General features: G+C 36.5%; 1 protein-coding gene across 2 annotated transcripts in view; it reads left to right on the top strand.

Moving 5' to 3' along the window:
- Window positions 1-23,506, top strand: part of SLC25A21 (solute carrier family 25 member 21) — a 248,677-nt gene that overhangs the window by 32,787 nt on the left and 192,384 nt on the right. The gene's annotated exons all lie outside the window — the stretch shown is intronic.

Raw genomic sequence — 23,506 nt, 5'->3', positions numbered from 1 at the left:
GGTAGAGTTGTGTAGAAGATTATTCTGGAAGGTATTGAAAAACACCCGAAAGACAACGCAGTCACTGGTCACAGCCAGCACGGCTTCTTGAGAGGAAAGTCCTGCTTATCAAACCTGATTTCCTTGTATGACAAGGTAACCCACCTAATTGATCAAGGGAAGACAGATGATGTCATCTTTTTGGACTTCGGTAAAGCTTTCAATACTGTCTCTCACAGTATTCTTCTGGACAAACTGTCCAGCACACAGCTGGATAAACACACCATGGAAGGAGTGAGAAATTGACTCACAGGTTGAGCACAGAGGGTAAGAGTGAATGGGGTAACATCAGACTGACAACGTGTCACTAGTGGGGTTCCACAGGGCTCCATCTTAGGCCCTGTGCTCTTCAGTGTCTTCATAAATGACTTGGACACAGGACTGGAAGGGATTCTAAGCAAGTTTGGAGCTGACACAAAACTGGGAGGAGCTGTTGACTCCCTCAAAGGCAGGGAGGCCCTGCAGAGAGACCTCAACAAATAAGAGGACTGGGCAATCCTCAACCACATGAAGTTCAGCAAGGGAAAGTGCCAGATTCTGCACCTGGAATGCGGCAACTCCAGATGTTCGTACAGACTGGGGAATGAAATGCTGGAAAACAGAGCCACAGAAAAGGGACATGGGAGTCCTGATCAATGGCAAGTTGAATATGAGTCAGCAGTGCCCTGGCAGCCAGGAGGGCCAACTGTGTCCTGGGGGGCATGGGGCAAAGCATCGCCAGATGGACGAGGGAGGGGATTGTCCCGCTCTGCTCTGCACTGGTGCGGCCTCACCTTGGACATTGTGTGCAGTTTTGGATGCCACAATATAGGAAAGATATTAAACTATTGGAGAGCATCCAGAAGAGGGCAAAATGGTGAAGGGCCTTGAGGGGAAGCCATGTGAGGAGTGACTGAGGTCACTTGGTCTGTTCAGCCCGGAGAAGAGAAGACAGAGGGGAGACCTCATTGCAGTCTACAACTTCCTCATGATGGGAAGAGGAGGGACAGACATTGATCTCTTCTCTGTGGAGACCAGGAATAGGACCTGAGGGAATGGCCTGAAGCTGAGTCAGGGGAGTTTTAGGTTGAATATTTGAAAAAGGTTCTTCACCCAGAGGGTGGTTGGCATTGGAACAGGCTCCCCAGGGAAGTGGTCACAGAACCAAGCCTGACAGAGTTCATGAAATGTTTGGATGATACTCTTGGGCACATCGGACTCTTGTGCAGGGGCAGGAGTGGGACTCCATGATTGTTAAAAATCCCTTCCAACTCACCATATTCTGTGATCCTGTGAATTTTATTTTATATATTTCCTCAAAGCTGAGACTACAGTCTGCACTTTTACATGAATGCCTCTTCCACCAGACCACAGTATATAGCCTTTGATCACGTCAGTGTTTATTACAAAAAATGGACTGGTTTGAACAGAAAGGAGTTAAAAAACTTACCTACTACAGTTTTATTTCAGTTTAGCATTTAGGGCAGTCTCCTGGAGACGATAAAGGCAGGCTTAAATCATTTCAGTAGAGGCAGACAAGGAATCAGTTTCCCATGCCTTGACGTTATAATTCTGTTAGCTGATGACTTGTTTATCTTTTGGCTTGTTGGGATAACCAGTGTCACTTCTCTTTTTCAAAAGAAGGACAAATGATAATGCATCTAACTCAGGATGAGGCTGCAGGTTGAAAATACCAGCAGAAAGAGATGCCATACACTTGCTAAGAATTTGGGTGCCTGATACTGATACTCCCCTTGATACAAGGGGGAGTCTCCCTTTTCCTTGCTGCTCTTCAGTTGATGGTCTTTGTCTCTTTTAAGGAACCTCTGTGGTATTTCTCTTGTCTGTGAATCAAGCTATTTAGAAATCCTACCTAACCCTGTGTGGGTTGCACAAATGAAGCAGGAAATTCAATGTAGTTGCAACAGGATACAGGATTTCTTGGAATATTTTTTATAGGTTTAGACTCAAAGCATTCACCTCTACTGCTTCAGAAATCAGTCAACCTAATCTGAAAACACAAATTTCAGTATCTTCCTCTGGCTGATGCTTAATGCCAAAAGCACTTGAAGTTCCTAGGTAACTATATGTTTTTTTAACCAATATTATTCAATTAACCTATTTTAAACCAGCATTTACTCCCTTAATTGCTTCAATTGCCCCTTAAATGAACAACCACATGCATGCAAAGATCAGTCAATAGCAGTTTATAGGCTTAGAAGCAAAAACTTTAGATTTTCTCAGACTCTTCTTTTGAATATACTTTATGAGTGTATTGTATATACATTGTGTATACATATGTATACATTGGTGCTAATATAAGGTATGAAATTTTAGGAACAACAGTCATTTAATCATTTGGCAGTTTGGTTTGATGCAGCACTGAGGTGAAGTTGGTAGGAAGAATCCCATTCACTTCCATGTCCATTAGATAGCCCTTTAACATGAGCAGAAATGTCTTTTGTTCAAAGAATTTATCAGCTGGGGTGGATTTGTAGATAAGCTTTAGTCTGAACCCATCTTCCCTGCTCTTCGAGCTGCAGGTTTTCTTTTAAAAATGCAAATAAATTATTTTTAGTCTGGAAGCTGGCCTAGGGCCCGCCTCCCCATGCATGGCTTTTTAAAAATAAAAATAATAATAATAATAATAAAAAAAAAGAAGCTTTTTCAAGTTACTGGAGTCCAACTGGGGAGCTCAAGAGTACCCTGAGAATCAGGACTCTTGTAGCCTGCAAAGCATTTGTGCAAGTTGTCAGTTCTCTGTACCTGACCCCTGTTTTTGGCAGGTCTGCAGTTCCTGACTGAGGAGCAGGAATGCTTTGGCAGCCTTTCTGATTTTCCTTACGCTTCTGTTAACTACAGTACTCCCATCTGTTGTCTTCAGAGGCTCATGCAGAGGCTCATGCAACCTGGAAGGCTAGATTTTCAGCTCTGGATTGCCTCATTAGGCTTAAGAGAGAAAGAAAAAAATTGAGTTTTTTTTATTTAAATTTTTATTCTGAATAATGTCTTAAGGGCTGTACTAAGCCAGACCTAAGAGATGATGGGAGATTAACTTGGGTTATCTTTTTTATGATCCCTTCACGATTACCCTTCCTGGAAAAGATGTATATTGAGATAGCATAACAAATGTGTACAACTGAATGAAACAAGCAGTCTCTCTTACCATATCTTTAGGCTTATTGTTCCAAGGGTTGGCATTCTTTTTGTCTTCCAGCATTTATATATCTTTAAAGCTTTGTTTTTAGCTCAGTAGCAGCTGTCTTCTCACTTAGCTTTCCTTGGTCCAAGTCCTGTTTCCTTTTCCTTTTTAATATTTAAAGATTTTAGAATACAATTACTTCTTTTACGTATTTTGGAGATATAATTCTTGTCTTTGTGGACTCTTGTCATGATTAAGAGCAGTTCAGACCAATATAATTGCAGCTTGTTCACTACATTTCTTACTTCAGAGTTTCACTGTGTAACTTTCTTGAAGTCACTTAAGAATTGAAATCAAAATCATACCCAAAACAGTATGATATAACAATAGTTGGCTTCTGCTCTTGTGACTCAAAAGTTTACTACTTTTTATTTTGCTCTAATTTTTAAAAGAGAGTGAAATAGATATATTATAGTACCTTTTAATATCTCTTGTTGTGATAATCCTCGTCACGCTTGTTTTGGCCATTTTTTGGTAATTAATAGTAATTGGTTGTGGAGTAAAAATAACACTTACATGTAGGAAGAGGAGCAGAAAATGAAACACCATGCTTGAAAGAATGACTACTGGTATTGGTTTCAAGCAGTGACATCAACAAGCTGTAAAAGAAGGAAGTGGTGAAAAGTCTTTGTCACCTGGCTCCTTTGACAGCTCATTAGAAATAAACTAGACTAGACTAGAATTGAATGATACTGTTCAACCAGAAAAATTACCTGTTAGGTCACCTCTAGTTTAGTTTCTATGACTAAGCTACCCCACAAAGGGAATTCCTACTCTTAAGAATGCAGGCAACCAATATAATAAAGCACCAACTAATCAGGAATAGTAAATTATTAAAAGTGTATTCATTGAAGATATTTGAATATTGAAAAGACGAAGCATATGGGCATGAGATGATAGCAAATTGCCATGGGATTTTAACTCCATTTTTTCACTTTGATGCCATTGTGAGACAGATGAGATAAACCCAACTTCTCAGTGGGGACCATATAGGTTTTGTAAAGGTGAAAACAACAGGTTTGTTTGAGAGTACTGCTGTTTATGGCTCTTCCATCAGTATATGGCAGCAATGTCAGAGAAAAAGTTCAGAGGATCCAGTCCTTTTGTGACTAGATGTTCTTTTCATGTGAAATGTTAAGTTATAGATTTTAGGAATAACAGGATAAGCTGTGTGTGATTTTGTACATCTCGAGTATGTGTTTAATACAGAGAATGCTAAGTTTTATTGTGTGAAAATAAAATGCATAGTGTGGTTCATAGGAATCGGTCTTAATACTGTTTCAGAGCATACAGGATGTTCTGCTGGAACACAGCTTGAGCTTCTGGTTTGTGAGAGCATAGTAACTTTGCTATTTTTTGTTGACCTGATTTTTCTACCTTTGCAATATCAAATCTTTGTAAATGGACAGTGAAATTGTAAGTAACTTGAAAACTTCATACATTATGCTGTGTTGTTTGTCAACTTTTTTGATATTTGTCTACCAAAATTTATATTTATTGCTAGAAAAAAATCACATTATATAGTCATCTGTCCTCATGTCTAATGCTAGCTAGTCAAATATTTTTTCTAAAGTGAACGTAAATAACCACTTTTATATGCTTAAAATTCTTGTAATAAGATGTCTCAATTTTCTTGAAAATTAAAGAGAAAAAAATTCCTAGTGTCTTATGATGTGTGTATATTTTTCAAAAAATAAAATAAAATAAAAAATCCATGCAATACTGAATGGCTTTAACCAGTCCACAGCAGTACTGAATAATCTAATGATGATCTATTCTGAGGATGTCTAATGCAAGGTAAATGTTAAGGAATTTTTTAAAAAACCTTTCCTCAAGTTAGGAGAATAATTTTCTGTAGCATTTTTGGTATCTAATAAGTTATTTCATTTATAGTACTCTTTATTTTATAATTATTTCATGCTCCTCAGTGTTTATTATAAAGCTAGCTTCTATTTTTCCCATGAAGACTCTTCCCTGTTCAGAGAAAAGATCTCTGAAAACATATGTTGTTACATAAGAGCCTGTTTGTGGGAACTTCAGGGAATTTGTGCCGACTTGCTTAATCATCCTCTGGAGAGCAACAACCCTTATTTCCTGTCTGCTTCACTTGATGCCTTGCCTTAAAAAGACACTGCAACCATGAAGAAAACATCTCTGAACCAACAGAAATACATGAAAATGTAAGAAAAAAAATTTAAAAACAACCATGTGAGAGCAATGCAGTGTAAATAATAAACTAACCCTTGAATATTGCACATTTAATCTATGTAAAATAATGGTAAAAATACAGTTTGCAGCTTTCTCTGGCCTTCAACATAGTTCAGTGAAAGTCTGATGCCAGTTTGGAAGTAATTTCCACAGATGTGGATTAATATTAATTTTATTTGTCTCTAAGGTAGTCATATTCACACTCATATAGCTTCTTAAAAATTAGTTTTGTAGCTGTTGAGACAGGAATTGAAACTGAGATGAAATCTGCTTATTCATGTGTGTTAAATGCTCTTTAGATGCATTTATGGAAAATGTGTTTTTGAATGGATGAACCAAGAAAAAAAGTAGGCCAATTGAACTATGCAGCTCCATATTTAGGTAGCATACCCATATCCCATTTGTTCTTTTCAATAATGTAGCAAAAAGACTTGGTGGTGACCCCCTTTGGTCCTAAACAGAAAAAAAAAAAACAACTAAGAAAATTCTTTTTCATAACCCTGGGAGAACTACCAGCTCTTGCAGGGACGTTCTCCTTCCTGTGTCTGTAGTGTACTTCCAGCTGCTGTTCTAATACCCAAGAAGTGTTCAGGACTGCTCTGTCCCTTTGAATCTAATTTCATACCCCTGGTGCTAGAGCAGTCATTCATGTTTTCTTGAAGTGGATGTTGCAAACAGTACCAGAGAGATACAGGAGCTGAGTACAATCCTAAAATCCTATACTTCAGTGCTGTAAGTTAGAGGTCAGTTTTCATTAACATACACTTTCTTTGGGTTGATATCTTTGATGAGATTGCAGTACTTCTGTTGTTGATTAGCTGAAGAATAATTAAGAATGATTTATCATAAGCCGGCCTCAGTCTTACACTTCTTGTTCCTCTAGCCCCAAAATTTTTAATATCCTGTTCCTACCAAAGTTGTTGAAGAAGTACTCCATCGTTCTAGATTTGTCAGAATTTACCCTTGTCTTGGATCCTAGATCCCTAGTTTGTGTGAGGTCACCCTTCAGATTTTTCTCTGTCATATTTTTTTTGTGTGAACAAATGCAGGTATTTTTAATTTCTTTCACTTCAGCCCTCTGAGATTCCCATGATATTTTTTAAATCCTGTTTGTTCTTACGTTGGCAGTTAGCTTTTAAGCAGTCTAATCTACAAACAAGGGAATAAGTATTGTTCCCGTGCTGTGTGACTTGTATCTCTTTACTTCAGACTAAGGTGTTTCTGTCTTGCTTAAAAGATTATTTGCTGCTGTAAAGTATCAATTCATGTTCATGATGACTGAAACAGGGTTTTAGTCTGTTCACCGTAAAATCTCTCTTCTTTCTCTCTTGATAAACATGAACTGCATCACCAATTCTGTGAGTGAATCAAGCCCACAACTGGGAGATCATTTTGGAGAAGATGGGCAAGAGCCATTGTCTACGTGCTCACTTTCAAGTCTCACCAGTCTGTTTGCTTCTAGGATCAGGCTTTCTGGTCAGCACTAATGTGTAGAACAGTTTTCGAGGTGGCTGTCATAATGCAAGATCCTTTTCTTCAGAAGCAAGGAGTCACACACACTTGCTCTATCTTCATTCAGAAAGTGTATCTCTCTTACTGGTAGGAAATGTATCACTATGAAAGTGTTTGGGGACCTTATATCTAATTGTTTTTCCTCCCATCCATATTATATACCTCCAGGCCCTGGAAGTTTTGTATCCAGGGGGAAAAAGCAATTGTGTATGCGAACAGCAGTGAAGGCCAACTCAGGAAGTTAAAGGATGATCCTCCTTCCTTCTCTCACCCAAAGATGAAACAAAATTAAATTCAGGCTACACCTTTTTGTGCAAACAGGCAACAAAACTGATACTGGTGGGTTTCATTATTTTCCTCAAAAGAAAGAGGCCAAAAAAAAGAAAAAGGCATGTACTACAAGTGTTTCTGGAAAGACAAATTTAGACACAGCATGAAGTAGCAAAGCAGAGAAATGAGAGAAAATTGAAGGAGAAAGGATGGGAAAGTCTTAATCTTTTAATTCACAAAGTTCTAATTGTATATTTTGCTGTCCAAAGGGAACTAAGGCAGTAAGTAAGAATTTTCTTATAGATTGAAAAGAAAAGCCCAACTCATGAAAGAGTTCCTCAACAATGATTATTTCCAATATTTCTGGATTTTCCAAATATATTTGTTCTGAAAAAATAGTATAGGATATTCTACAATTTTGCAGTTCTTACTGGAAAAGGCTTATAGAATCATAGAATCATAGAATCAACTGGGTTGGAAAAGACCTCCAAGAGCATCAAGTCCAACTCTTGATCCAGCTTATTCTTATGTATGTACAAAATCTCAAATACCTGTGAAGACAAGGAGCTTCAGGCCAGTGTTTATTTCATCCTTTTAAGAGATAGTGAACTATTTTAGTGCAGTGATGAAAAAGTCTTAGCTTCAGCACAAATAGGTATGGAGTAGGGTACAAATTTAGTTTTGCATTTTGGAGAAAGGAGAGTGTTGGCGGAGGAGCTCACGGTGAACAAACGCATACAAACCAATATGGTTTAAGCAAATGTTCCACTTTGCTTGCATAACCTAGGCTCTTAAATACTCTCAGAGCCCTGCAGTGCGTGAACACCTTCAAACCATTGGTTAAATGTTGTAAATCACAAGGCAAACATGTATCCCTAACCTCCTTATCATTGGGTACAGGCCACTGTGCATGAGGCATGAAATCATTGTCTTTCACCAAAAACTCCTCCTTATTATCTCATTAGTTTAATTCTTGCAGCCTAATATCAATGCCAGTACTTTTCCCGCAACCTGCAAGCAGGCCTCTTGCTAAGACAGACTGAGGCCTATTAGAATGGTTTGTTCATGGTGTTTTTTATTAGTTAAGCACCGCAACAGGAAAGAAGGTATTTCATTTTTATTCTGGCTTTCTGAGAAGCACATGGATTGCAGTGTTCCAGAAGTATTCTGCTCTGGAGAGCCAGTTTTCCTTTAGCTTAGAGCTGTCCTTTTATTTGTGGTGTCTATGGAGACGTTTGAGTTAGAACCCCGGAGTGACAGCAGTGCTCCCCTCTATGGTCTCTTCAGAGCATTGCCTCTGCAACTTGATTTAAACTATTGTCATAGCTGAGAGTGTCATAGCTCCTGCCTTCTACAAGCTCACAGGAACACAGAGAACTTGTAATTCTAAAAGAAACCCCAAATGAAATCTGAGATTCGAGTTGTACCTAAGCAATAATTTTAAGTAGCTCCACTTCAAGGTGCAGGGTGCTAATTGGGTGGTATTGATATTATACTAAAGGAACATGCATCATTGAAGTCTATTGTTGCATTGCTTTGTTTAAAATATGTAGTACTTTGCCAGCAGCAGCATGCTGATGGAAAACTGTCACAACAGCGATCAGTACAATCTAGGAGTTAAGTTTGACTGAAACATATGTCTTCAATTTTAATAGCTCAACTTCCCAGATGCCCTAGAGGAGAATATTGCCTGAGAAGGAGCTTTTCATGTAAGAATAATTTGTGTTAAGTAGCTCAGTGATCTGTTTGTTAGGTTAGAGCTGACAGTTTGTTTATATTTCTAAAGGGGTATGATGAATGGGGGAGAAGTTGATGCTAATTAACCTAAATTGTTCCTAAGAATGCAGAGCACTTTGCCAGTTTCATTGTTTCTGTTTCTTTGCACATTTTCAATAATTGAATAGAGCTCAAACCATTCATCATAATTTTAGGTAAGATGGAAATAAATGGATATAGCACGGGCCAGTCTGTGTGATGGAAGATGTCACTTAGAAGATCAATTAAATAAGGCATCAAACCCGGACTAATGTCACACTTTTCTAGTCCACTTCTATGAATATAGCAAATGTGAATGTTTTTAGATGAGAACTTAATTTTCTCTGTCATGGTACTAGTATTAGGTATTTCCTGCAGAGTTGCTTTGCTTTATTAGCATAATGTTTTTAACTTAGACCTCAACTGTTACCTCAAGTATAGACCTCTGACACCTCCATATGATAAAATGTGCTACTTTTCCGTATCCTGTATATCAGATACAATATATCTGAAAAATCTGCTCTTGGGAGAAAAAATACATTGGTCAGGTGTGATATGCAGAAGCTATTAGCAAAAGGGTCCGAAATGAATCAGAGGTATGGCAAATGTAACAAGAGAGAAACTTTTCATATTGTTTGTTTGACTTTAGCATGCTGTACAAGTAATTATTTTTAGATTTGGGAAACATAATTCTGCTCAAATTCAAAACATCCTATCCGTACACAAAACAATAATTTTATAAGAATGTGTATTTTGTATCAGACATTTTCCTTGATAAACTGAAGTTAGATTTGGGGGGTGGGAACTTGGAATGTTCTGTTTTTAGTCCTTATACAAGACCATTCTTTTTTAATTTATGCACATATAATACCACAGGAAAAGATGGTATAAATTTGTGGACTGTGGAGAATGAGTGAACATTTTTGAATCAGGATCTTTAAAAGGGGTGAAATTTGAGTATGATTAAGTTAGGAAAAAGGCTCGCTTACGGCGGAAGTCAGAGACTCTGTATACATTATAGGCATGTCATGGCTTTTAAAAAGTTATGTTAGACTTCTATACAAATTGTGAAGGAATTTGTATAACCCCAAACAAAATTCTGTGTGGCTCTGAATTCTTGCAAAAGTACAAAATAAAATAAAAAGGAGTGAAATAATAATAGTAGTTAGTATTCCAGTCAGGAGTGAGTGTTGCTGTAGGGCAGGCTGCATGGGTGTTTTGTTGGTCACTAATTTTCTTGGAAGGAAATGATCCCATGGCTTATGCTATCCGCGTTTGTGCATATTTGCCCTATAATTGGCATTTATTAAGGGGACTTTTGGTTTGATGGATGACTGTCAGGGTATTGCCTGCTAGCTTTGATGCGGGTTGCTTTTGCATGAGGTTTTTTTACATTAACTCATTAGAAACTCTGCTATACTTCAACATGCTCTTTATTTACCTACTGAAAATGTAATACTTTTCAGCCCAAGTTTCAAGGGACTTAATGTGGTTTAATTTGTGTACCAATGTTTTGATTTGGACAGATGAAAAAGATACATAGCAGAAAAATACTAAATTTGCAACCTGTGAATCTTAAAACTTATAAGAATTCCAGCTTAGTTAATTATCTTTGAAATGCTAAGCCACTAGCAAAATATCTTTAGTTTGTGGCATTGACTTCTGTGTTCCTAAATTTTTTTTTAAGGGGAAAAAGGCAAGCAAAATCCAGTCCCATAAAAGCAGCAGGTATAGTAATATTTTCACAGCAGGTCGATATTCAATGAACATTCAACAAATCCAGGATTGGTGTCTGAGACATATTAGTGGTTTCTTCAAGGCTGGAGTGATTTGGTCTTTTCCTGTAACGTATCTGGGACATAAGACTGTTAATTAGATTAATTAGCTATAACATGATTTATAAGGCAGTTGTAATAAAAGTATGGTTACCAGTGTATTTAATTGCATTGCCATGTTTTGATTTGACATTTAGAAAAGCATACAAAAGGAATGGAAATTGTGCGTGCTGACATTATCACTTCGAAGGTTCTTTTAAAAAACATTTTCTCTACAAATAACTGTGCAAAGGAGAACTTTGTGAGAGAGGAGAGACTGTGCAAAGAGGAGAACTGTGCAAAGGAGAGCAATGCTTCTCTTAGTGTGCGGAAGTAATTGCAACATTCAACAGGTTAAATTTTTTGTTTGGATTCACAATGCAAGAAGAAAATTTGATAGAGAACTTCCTACTTCTTTTTTTACGTTTCCACTTTTTTACATTTCTATTATTTTAATAAGGCACTTTAGATTTTGTGCTTGTCACCCTAAAAAAAAAAAGAACAGAAAAGACAAACTTTTTTTTGTGAACTGCTGACTTGTTTTCCTGTTTTCAATTGATGCATGGATGCACTGTGTAACAAATTTCTTACAAAGCATAGGGAATGTAGAATAAATATAACATTGAGTCTTTAATAGTATATAAGTTGGATCTGAAGATTTGATGTAGACAACTGACAGAGTAACAGGACATGAGCCCATCTTTTCTGCAGTGCAAAACATTTGTGAATGATATGAAATCTATTTGGTTTGATTGCAAAATGAAATGATTGATGTATTTGCTCCTAGTCCTGGAAATTACTTCTGTGTGTCTTTAACTTATGTGAATGGATTCTGTGGATCATCTGACATGCTGGTGTCCAAGCATTTGTTCAGGGGTTTGCAAGCTCACAGCTCTTTTGCTTGTGTGTTCTAGTTGCTGTAAATAGCTATTAATGTCTGAAGCCTGTTTGAGTGTGACTTTTCAGTTAATTACAACTAATCTTGACCCTTTCTGTTATGAGGAACTAATTTCTATTTCTAGTAGTAAGATTTCAATGAATATATAAAGAATATTTAAATCAAATATAATGCTGTTCTTATGAATTTGTAAAGTAAAAGGCCTATTAACCTCCCTGAACTGAAAAAAAGTTCACTGGCAGCGTTTGAATAGTTCAACTCTCTTATTTATTTTTCATGGCTTGATACAGTACCCACAAGATATAAATGCCAGAAGAAACTAAAACTAAGGGACCAAATATTTTGTTTGTTTAATTTTAAACATTAATTCTGTCTTTCACCCTTGCCTAGGGGTGGTAGGGAATAGGGTGTAACAGATTTTGCAGGAAAATGTTTACTCATAATTGGAACTTTTGAGTTTAGCCTGAGAGAAGCCTCAAATACAAATCTAAGTTTGAATTACTAATGTTGTGATGCCAGTATGAGAAGTAACATTTATAGAATCATCAATCATGCATGGAAAACAAAGTTGCTTATTCCATGCTTGTTCTGAGTAAAAAACTGAGCTTTGATTTTTACCAACAAATAAGTAAAGTAACACAAAATCAAAAAGTTTTTGCTATCCAGGGAATTTTTTTTTCCCCAAAAGGACTATCATGTAACAATACTGAACTTGACCTGCCACAAGTAATTAGTGACAGTAGTGATCAGTCATCCTCTTAAACACAATGAACAAACAAATGCTGAAGACGACACAGTTTGTTCACATTCATTTACATGGCTTATTTGACTATAGAGGCCTGTCTAATAATAAATGCAGAGGACTGCAAGTTGGACTTTCTGACTTCTCTTGCTACTTCAGCTGCTGTTCTGCTCTGTCTGTTTTAGCTTTATACAGCCATTTAGAATGGAACACTGGGAACAGGTGGGAGATGGAAGTTTTGGGAGGGCCATACAGTAGAAAAACTGGTCTGTTTCTACCCTAAAGCATTCTTCAAGGTCCATCATGAAGATCATGGGGTTTTTAAAATGTATATTCCACAGGTTGTCTGGTAGAGAAGTTTGTTATGGTTGTCCATTCTATCCTTTAATGAACTAAAACTTTTTCAAAGCTGAGATGAACTGTGCTCTGCATCTTACTGTCTGCCTCCCAGCTCTTACCTTCTGCTTCTGTCTATACTGTTCTGCTGGATGCTAAATTTTCTTTAACTCACACCTTCTTCACTCTTCTCTGCATGGACCAATGTAGGTAGTGATTCATGTGGGCAGGTGGAGAAAAATGGAGCTGGACTTTTTGCAATGGTCAGCAGAGGTTATGGTCCAGGAAGTGGCAGCTCCAGGTGCCATGTCCCCTAGTAATGCCATGCGCCCTAGGAAGCCTCATCATAAGTTGAAGCATTAACAGTTTTGAGATGTGCTTATCAGTCTCACTGAAGCTTAGGTCTTGATGAGTTATATTCATGAAACCCCAAGTTATCTGCATTCTTTAAGCCTTTCGAGTTATATTCCTGCTGGTATAAGTTCACACCTGTAACTTGGGGAACAAGAAGGCTGATTAATAGTATCAAAGAGGGATGAGTTTTTAAGGGTCACTAGTGTCCTGGCTAATCAGTGTGCCATGTGTTCAGTCAGTTAAAATTGGGGGAATCAGTGCTGTTTCTGGCAACACCTATGATATAGAAAGTACGAGATGCCCGAAATGCCTGTTTCAGTCAAGGAGCTGTTTTCTCTGCTTTATGAAGTATCTCCTGAGTATTTTGAAACCCTGCAAAAGATAACACAGAATTTTGTTTTAGTTATATGAGGACAACAAGTACCCTCTGGCATCTCAGGGATTGGAGAACCAAAGTCCATTGATAGGTGGACAATAGAGGATCTTTTGTCACATCGCATATAGAGGATGCAGTAGACAACAAACTTTATCTGCTTATGTAGCCTGTAACATACCAAACTCTAGATTCCAGTGTGTGTTGTCAGATTTCTTGGGCAGAAAGTATCAAACATTTTTGAGAACCCAAATTTTTTCTTTCCTAGCCCTTATCTTCCTTAACAGAGGTCAGAGGCTCCCCCGACAGTCACTGAAGGTAACAGTACCCAAAAGGGAGCAGCCTTCTAAAATGCTTCTTGAGAGTCTGAGCATAAGTTGCTGTGTGAACCTAGCTCTTGAATCATTGTGCCAGTGATCTCGTGTCAAGGATTTTCCCTTTAAAATTTTTGGTGTTCAGGTAAATTGCTACCGTGTTAATCTGGTAAACTATGCAACCAGAAATATTAAACATAACCACTGGTACATATATGTGTGAAAATTCTGCCTAGAACCTTGCAGAACTGTTTCTAGATCAACTACTGTTTGACACTAGTTAAGCAAATACTTGTAAAATAAAACTGGAAAACAATTTTTGCCAAAAGTGGATTTAAAAATGGTCCAAATATGTAATAGATTTGGTTGAGATTAAAGGAATCATGTGAGTAAACCTTTGAATACTGGTTAAAAAGGAGAATTTGGATTCCAGATTTGAATTTGCCATAAAATCATTCAGTATACCTTAATTCAGCCTGAGATGGCTAGATCTTAGATGACTAGTTCTGCCTTCACTGTAAGGACATATGTTACAAAGTCTACATTACTGCATGTACCATGCTGACACTGGCAAACCCCAGGTTTCACTGGCTGATATATAGGTATGAAAAATAACAGTTTTGAGATGAAAGCTATAATTAAAACTAAGCCTTTATTATGGAATTAGAAAAAAGCATCAGTGCTATGTAGCTATTCACAGCACAGAGCTAACATGTTTTTGTTTTGGTTTTTTTCAAGGACTCTGCAGGGATTTACTCTGTCTTCACTGGCTTTGCATGTCAGGCACACAGAAGCTATGTTTAAGCTGGTAGACCTGGTAGCATTTCCAGCCTCTGGGGTCTCAGCATGTCCGAGGCTGACCTGATCTCATGTTGCACCAAAACTCAAGCACAAACTAAGCCTTCTGCCTCACCCTGCAACCAGGTATCCCAGCAGTGGGCTGGAACCCAGCTTTCCACCAGCTCCTTTCTCTTCTGCTATTCCCCTAGGCGCTCTTGATTGATGGCAAGGAAACCTGAGTATGAGACCAGATGGGAGCCAGACTATACAACAGTTGATCAGCCTGATCTGGGTGATCAGTAGACCAAGGTAAACCATCACATAAAATGTTCTGCAGTAGGCACGCAGCTTATTACCTAGGTGCAGCTAAAAAGTAACTCATGAACAGGAATAGCTTGTCTACCTCTAAGCAGGTAGAGGAAGTTACTTATGATGTCACTGTGTATTTTTCAAACAGTATGCGATGGCATGCTTGTAGGCTTTGGTTATCACTTCTCACTAAATTACCAACAGCTTTAATTTTACATAGTGGAGGAGAATCAGTAAAGCTGTATATAATAGTACATCTTCCTGCATGTCATGGTAAACCATTAAAAGTGATAAAAATGCCTTTTTTACATTTTAAAGGCTAGATTGAATCCTTATAGATAGAAAAAGTGTTAAAGGGGAGAAGCCCTTTGATTGTAGAATGTTGCGGTGACTCTCACAAGCCAAATCAGTGAAAAGAAATGCATTTATTGAAAATAGGAGACAATAGTATAAATAAACAGCATGATATCTAGTTAAAAAGACTTAGTTACATATGTATATTAGAAAATTATAAAGATGTAGGAATTCTAGTCTTCTGAGGAAGAGTAATTTCTAGCAGGTTTCTAATGTGCTAATTCAGAATGTTAAGTTATGCTAACTAGTATTTACCACTGTTAGAAAGATGCAGAGATGTGCATGACTGTATTCCTGGGTGAAAAATGGAAAATTGTGTAGGGTAAAAGAAATAATGTGAACACTTTTAAATTTGGGACCAGACAAAAGAAAAGTTACTCATTTGAAATCTGGAGAACTTTACAATGCAGCAAGTAAGTAAAAGCAGATGTTGTAAAGTTTAGAAAATCAAGACATTATTTTCCTGTTTCCACTGAATATTTCTAAACACATTATAAATAAGCTTTGAAGTAGTACAAAATACTGTGTTTGTTTTGCTGATAGCATCTTTTCATTAAAAAAATCCTTTATCAATGCTTGTTTAAGTTATAGACTAAATGATATCTGTGTGGCTAAACAACTGGCTAAAGCTCTTGTAAATACAATGCTAAACTACTTGCAGTGTTTGAGCCCTTCAAGAGCCTATCTGGTTGATCTTCAGAGTTTAATTTTAAACAGATTAAATATTGTCTGTTTACAGAATGCAAAAATTAGACTAATCTTTTGCAAGTTCCTCAAAAGAAGATGATTTTCTGTTGTTGCTCTAAAAGCAGTTTTAAATCAAGAAATTGTTCTAAAACACTAAGTCAGTGAAACACTCATTTCGCGTGTCTGGGTCATTGTTTCTAGACTTATGCTTTACTTTCAGTAAATGTTCAGAGGCTTTAATAAGCAAATAAATCAGTCTATATTTGTGATTCTGAAGGAACCTATTAAAGGTCTTGTGCCTTAAATCTTTTATGGGATTCTATTAAGAAGACATCACTGAACAACAGACTTGCCAAAGGTGTGCCAACTAGATAAAACAAAGTGTTCCTAAGTAGCGATCCTGTGTTTGAGGATGTGTGTATCAAAACAGCATGGGGATTAAAGGGAGACAGATTTCAAGTTAGTTGATTGTGTGCAATTAGTAGTCAGTTTTAAAAACAGTGCTAAATCACAATATTGTCATTCCTCACTTAGAGAGTCCTGAGGAGACCAGCTGTTGAGAATGACAAAGGAACTAAGCAGTCTTGATATTTGTCCCACTATATTAATATTCATCACTGTCTTGATATACACACTCAATGAATTCCCTTTTTATAGCTGTAAGATCCTGAGCTTGAGCGGGGAAGAGAAGGAAATATTTTCTCATTTTGGCATTTCCAGTGCAAGTTTTGTGGTGAGCAATCAGATACATGAATTACAGCAAGCACTGGTTTTGAGTGGTTGATTGTATGAGAAAAGCATTGACTTCACTGTCTTTATTTATCTGCTTGATTAGATAAATCAAGAAATTGTAATCTTATTCTCTTACAGATTTTTTGATCTGAGATTTTCATATACTGATTGAAATTAAACAGTTTTGGCCTTTGCAAAATTCTCATGCATGTAGGTTCTTTTGCATTCCTAAATGACAGAGGATCGTGTGGTGTAATCCAAGAGTTTATATACAGATGAAAATAGGATATGCAACACACAAGCAAATTTCTCTCAGGTTATTTTAGATAGCTGTATCTGTGTTAGTTGTTCTGGGCTCTCTCAATTGCCCTTAGGAGTCTAGATATAAGTAAGTCTCTTTAGGATACTTGTCATCTGCCCTGCTTTAGCAGTGTTTCTTAGGGTGAGTCAAACCACGCAAAACAGTGCTTGTTTCTCTGACTGCAAAGTGAGTCTGACAAGCTGGCTCACAGACATCTGTGTTGGTTTGGAGGAACTTCCTTACATGAACCTGCAGTTTAAGAACCCGTGGTTTAAATAACTAGTTTCCTGTATGTATTGCCTACTTTTCTGAATTTGTCTAGTTTTTGAGGGTAATATTACACTTTTGAACTTAATTTATCTGAGTTACTTGAACATAAATTGTAATTTCTAACATTTCAGCATTTCAAAAGTTTCTACCGTAGTAGAACATGCAGATTTGTGACGTTAGATTCAAGATTTGACAGTTCCATTTCCAGAAAAAATATGACTATATTAACTTTTTTTCTTTTTTGCTGTCAGAACCAATCATGTTTTGATATATAATCAGCTGTTAATTACCTAGGGTAGCTTGGGATAGGGAAGAGGAAGTATTGGAATAACCACAGTAAGCAAGCCACACAGGAAACAGGTAAATTAAGCATAAGAATTTACACTGAGGGCTTAATAGAGCAAAGAAAGAAAATTTTGGTGACCACAGCAGTGGAAGTAAAGCCGCTTGGCCTGAAGAAGAGGCAGAGGTCTGCAGTGGTGTGCAGTTTGTCTGGATTAAGGCTGTATCTGGACCAAAACTGTCTCAAACCTAAATCAGTTTGAAGTTTATGCAGCCCTGGTTCTATTAAACAACTGGCAGATGAGTGGCTATTGACTGCCATTAGTGTGGCTTTACAGACAGAGCTGTGTACATTGCACCATTGAGAATGCAGTGCATGGAATACCAACAAAGGGAAAATTTATATTTTCTTTCCATTCATGTAATTGTCCCATCAATATTGCCGTAACTCACAATATATCTGAAATCTGCATCTCAGGGCAGTTGTGATGTGTCTGCAAACTGCGTTTTACTTCCTATAATTTTTGTTGATTCAATTACATACTTTTCTGAAGCCAGATATTCACCAACATGCATGCAGCAGCAGGACCTTTCAATCAAAGCATCACTCACACTCCATTACTGACCGAGTCATATTTCCATAGTCTCTATTTCTGTTGACCTCTGCGGTAAGACAGCCTTACTGATATTCCAGGTAGGGCAAATCATGGCAAGTGCCTTTCATTTACTAGAATTGTAAGCTCCTTTGGTCCCTCTTTCCCTTATGTCTATAGACTATTTATCACTGGGAACCCTGAGTTTGTTTTTTTGGTTTTGGGGGAGGTCTAAGTGGGGCTTGGGTTTTTTTTTTTGTGTGTGTGTTTCTTACTTTCTTTGTATTTTTACTGTACTTTGTAGGTTCTAGCATAAGTTTGGGGTTTAGGAGATTTTTTGCTTTCTACACAACTGTAGATTTTTTGTAAACTAAGGTGTAACTTCTTCTAGGATTTTTCTTGATTCATTTATTTGTAGCACATCTCTGCATTGCTATGTACTCTGGCAATACTCTACACTGGCTAGAGGAATGATGTTCATTCTCAGTTGCCAAAGCTTTTATATATGCCATATGTGCAATGGTGATACCAACATGACAAACTGCAGAGTCATCTGATAAATTGTATTTACATCCACCTTTGACCACCTCACCTGCTTTTTGCCACTAATCTATCTCCACTGGGATTCATTTCACATTCCAAACCTTGGATCAGCTTCAAACATCTGCTAATTAAAAAAAAAAAAAAAAAGAAATCAACCTGCCAAAGAAAAATTTCCTGCCTTTCTCCTAGCCAATGAAGTACTTTCTGCCTTGAAAAATACGCTGGCCTATATTAAAAAAACCCCGGACAATGATTAGCTGTACACCCATGGCAAAGTTTAGTAGTCTACAAACCTTCACATTTTGGACACTTTTGGCTTCTGTAAGATACACTGTCTGGGTCTGACCTGAGATATTCAACTTTAAACCTGGATACTTTTATTTATAAAATTCTATTGGAAGACAGTTAATTTCAGTTCACATGCACAAATTTAGCCTTGTGTGCCCACTGATGTTAGTGTTGGGCTGCTGCAAACTTGAAAAAAGTCTTCAGTTGCATGGCATATACCTTTGCTGGATGGTCTGACTTGTGCTTACTTCATGTTGAAATTCTACTGGAGTCCATTATTCATATTGCCTTAAGGGTTTATGACTATTCAGTCTTTATAAGACTATAATTTAATTTTAGCAGGGCACAGTATTGGCAGGGTTTGTATTTAAGCTCTGATGGCTCCACATAGTTAAGTATAGATAGACCTGTATTTAAACTTGACATTAGACATTTGTTTCAAAAGTACCTTCTGAAACAAAATGTTAGTTGGCTTTTGAACAACTTTCTCCACTTAAGTCACAGGCCATTTAGTCTCTGTTAATGGCAGATGGTGGTCTTATGGGGAACGTGAAACAAGTGGCTTCACAAAGCAGTTAGATATTTGCAGCTACATTTAAAAACACATTTTATGAACTGCTTGGATAATGCTACTGAGAAAAACAGCTAAACACAGGACTTCTAATATGAAAAAAATTAGAGCATCAGTGAATAGGTGGAATGGTTTGGGATAGCTGCCCAACATCTGTGGCATGAAGAGTTGGCCAGGAAATAAGCTGCAATGGGCTGTTCTTTACACTCTGCAGTATTCTTGGCTCCATTATCTTACTCAGTAATAAAAATTAATGTGCAATATAACATTTGATAGTCACCATTATTGTAAAAATATGATTACGTGTGGAAATATTTCCTAACCATTTCCAAACATCTCATTGCTTTTAAAAATGTACTTACACACTGATTTACAGTATTTATTGTCTAATAGGGAATTTATTTCTAAATAATTATTTTCTCAAAAGTATTCACCCCAACAGACACTTTGAAGAGGTCACCATTTTGCCATGCACCCAAAATGTGCGAAATACCTTAGTGTGCTGTATAAAACTGTTAAACAGGCCCCTTGCCAACTGAGTACATTCTTTTTGAAATTGTTGTAGATACTGGGACATAGAGAAGTAAACAAAAATTAGCCACTTTAATTAATGGTAGAAATACTCAACACATATTTGCCAAGTAGTTACTAGAGGGAAAACACATTTTTTCCACAATAAAATGTAGTTATTGTAAAAAAATACCAGACCCATAAAATTAAAAGCTGATGTTTTCTAATTGATTTGTGAGAGTGTAGTGTAGAAATTACTCATCATTGCTGCTAAATACATCTAAAATTTATAATGGAGGCTGCTAATAAATGCCATCAGTGTTTTTGAAAGAGGTACTTAAATTACACTTTTAGAATTCGTGTCCATATATGAAAATATAAACACAGTTGTGGCAAGAACAGAACTCATCAGTAAGAATTTTTTAAATCAAATTTTTTTCAATGTATTTGTCATGTACTTGTACAAAGCTGTCTGTGTTATTTAAAACTTGTCTTAATGTAATGAATTGTGCTTAAGATGGATAGTCTTGCACAGGTGAATGCGGCAAACACTGAGATTAATGAATCGTTTAATTTCTCTTCCCTTAGAAAGAAGAGTAGGGGAATATGGAGGTAGGGAGTGAAGAAAAGGGAGAAGAAAATAATATGTACTACTAATAATATGAACTCATATGTAGAGGAAGCACAGAAAGAGGACATTTTTTTGTTTTCCTTTGCTTTCACTTCAGTTGATATAAGGTCCCAGGGGATTTAAATATAATTTAAATCTATTTTTGTCAAGGATCAAATTTTCATAATGGTAACATGAAGGAGTAATTGGCATATGTCAGGTATCTTATATTTCATTTAGTGAGTAGGAAAACATTTATTTATTTTCCAGTGTTTGTCAGTGTGTTCTGTGTTTCTCTGAAACTGTTCTCTCATCCTTGTTCTGTTTCTTTCATTAAGTGAAAAAACATCTGAACACCTGGAAAGGCAGCAAGGAAAAGGTATTCTGAATAATTTTAAGTTGTTATGTATGGATGTTAGCATATATATATATGTATATAAAATATGTATGTATGCATATATGTGTACCTATAGACATATATACATATATATATTATCATCCCAAAATTAAACATTAGAAAGATAGCCCACTACATCATATAGAGATGTACCATTTTATAGCAGTGCAAGAACAGAATTTTTAAGCATTTTGTTTCCCTATTTATTGTAGCTTTTGGAAACAAAACAGACTCTTCTGAAGCAACTTTCTAATGTCTAGGGATCAGTTGCTGGGATGTATTTTTTTCCTTTGGGTTTAATGTATTTCTGCTGTTTCTGGAAATCAGGGGAAACACTTATCTGTTAACTTAATTATGCTTTTAACCAACAGAAGCTAGGAAATTTCACATTCTGCACTCTGTTGTCAGTTTTAGAAATGGAATGATAGGGTGTCAAATTCACATATCTGTGTTTCCGTGGCAAATAAAGGTTACCAGTAGTTTAATATTGAAAGAAAAACAATATGATCAAAACTGTTTTGAAAAGGAGCTACTTTTAATGTTGACTTTGCTGCAAATAGATTTCTTAATTGCTTCTTTTTCAGTCGTTATGTTTTGAAGTAATTTCGGTTATTTGATACAAGAATCCTTAAAATCTTCCAAGCTATCTTCTCCTAGTTAATTTAATGGAAGTCATCTATACGTTGTTGACCAGTCCATTCATCTTGATTCACTATAATGTATTTGAGAATGTTACTCAGTGCATCATCATCATAAGCACTGCATGTCTGGGACGTGTATGTGTTTATCACAGTGTCTACCTATTTTGGATCATTTGCTTCTCAACGATATTCCCAACTGAGTTTGCCCTTGATTCGCTGCAAATGGTTGGCACAGCTGTAGTTTAACCTGTGTGATGCGTGTGTGCTCCCTTAGCAATCTTCCTAGGAAACTAGCGAGTTTTAAAAAACTACAGCTCTGTCAAATTACCCTGATGTTAAATTACACTAAAAAAAATTAGATCATGGAAAACTGTGTTCTATTGTGGAGTTAGTTGTAGATTCTTGGTGTATTTCTATTGAGTTTTCTGTGTCCTCTGTGAGAAATGGTTTTCTTAGCTGAGAGCTAGTTTCCCAAAACTCCTCAGCCCAGACACCACAAAAAAGTGGAAAAAATAAAGAAAAAGTGCAACAGTACTAGCAACAAATAGGAAAAAAGGGTGTGAGAATTGAAGGGGAAGATAAAACCTGATTTCTTTGAATTGTTTATTCATTTTGATTGCACATTGATTCAGCCACCATTAAAAGGAATGTTTATTCTATTAGAGTTACATTTACTGAAACGGGATTCAGTTGTCACTTGCTAAATTGAACTTATTTTCAAATTCTTTTAATGTCTTTTGGAAGGGAAAGTTGTGAAATATTTTGTTGATAAATATTGATTTAAACTCTTGAGATGCAGTTAGTTTTAGAATAGTAGTGTCATCAAATGTTGAACCCTTTGTTTAAATTATTATAATGTCTTGTAAAAATAATACTGTTTATTTATGAAGTTGTTGATATCTTTCTCCAGCAGCAAATGCTGGTGCATCTAACTATTTTTTTTCTTCTTTGATCTCACTGTTTAAGTACCATAGTGTTAGGGTTAGAAATACTGTGCAAGCGTATTTACACAAATCCCATGTTTCATTATATGAAAATGCAATATTCTGCTTGTAGATTTTGGAAAAGCTTGAATGGGCATATATAAATTCAGGGCCATAGCTGCAGAGTCCTCCTTTCTTAGGCCTGTTTATAAATATTTATTTATTTTAATTTCATTCCACTGTATGGTGATTACTTTACCTTGAATTTAAATAGCTGTTCAGGTTAAAAAAAAAAAAAAAAAAATCAAAATTATTTCTTTTATATGACATCTTGTGGCTCTGGAAGAAGAGAATAGGAATGTTTTGACAATAAAATCTCTGGCATTTCCTGTTGGTTGAAATTTTGGTTTGCTTACTAAGTTAATATTTAATATTATCATTGGCAAGGCAAACTTCTATAAGAAAATATCAGTGCGAATTTTACTAGTGAGATGGGAGTACAGGCCATAAAAATTCTCAGTTTCCCTTTTAAAAACTTAATCCATTTGTCCAACAGGAATGAATACAGAAGGACTAGAGGTTTTGAACTTCCCTCACATCTGGGTATAGCAGTGTATTTTGACTCCAAGCACAATAAAACAATCGTACTTGCTGGTGGTATATGACATAATGACCCAAATATGTTTTTAAAAAATCATTTATTGCTGTACATAAACAGCTAAGTTAGCACAAGGGATGATAAAATAACATTGGTAATTCTTCCTTTAGCTGGGAACCATTGGTGGCCCATTAGGATTCCAGATGTAGCCATGTGTGCTTTTCCATTTGTTTTCTAATGTCTAGTGCTTGGGCCCTTGGTACCTTGGCTGTGGTTGTCAAGCGTGTTGGCTTTTCAGCTTGAGGTCTTCCTGGAGAAACA

The sequence above is a fragment of the Empidonax traillii genome, unplaced genomic scaffold (assembly GCF_003031625.1).
Source record: "Empidonax traillii isolate 1590-97213 ecotype Southwest subspecies unplaced genomic scaffold, ASM303162v1 scaffold74:size2480735, whole genome shotgun sequence".
Lineage (NCBI taxonomy): Eukaryota > Metazoa > Chordata > Aves > Passeriformes > Tyrannidae > Empidonax > Empidonax traillii.
This window is presented reverse-complemented; position numbering and strand designations above follow the sequence as displayed.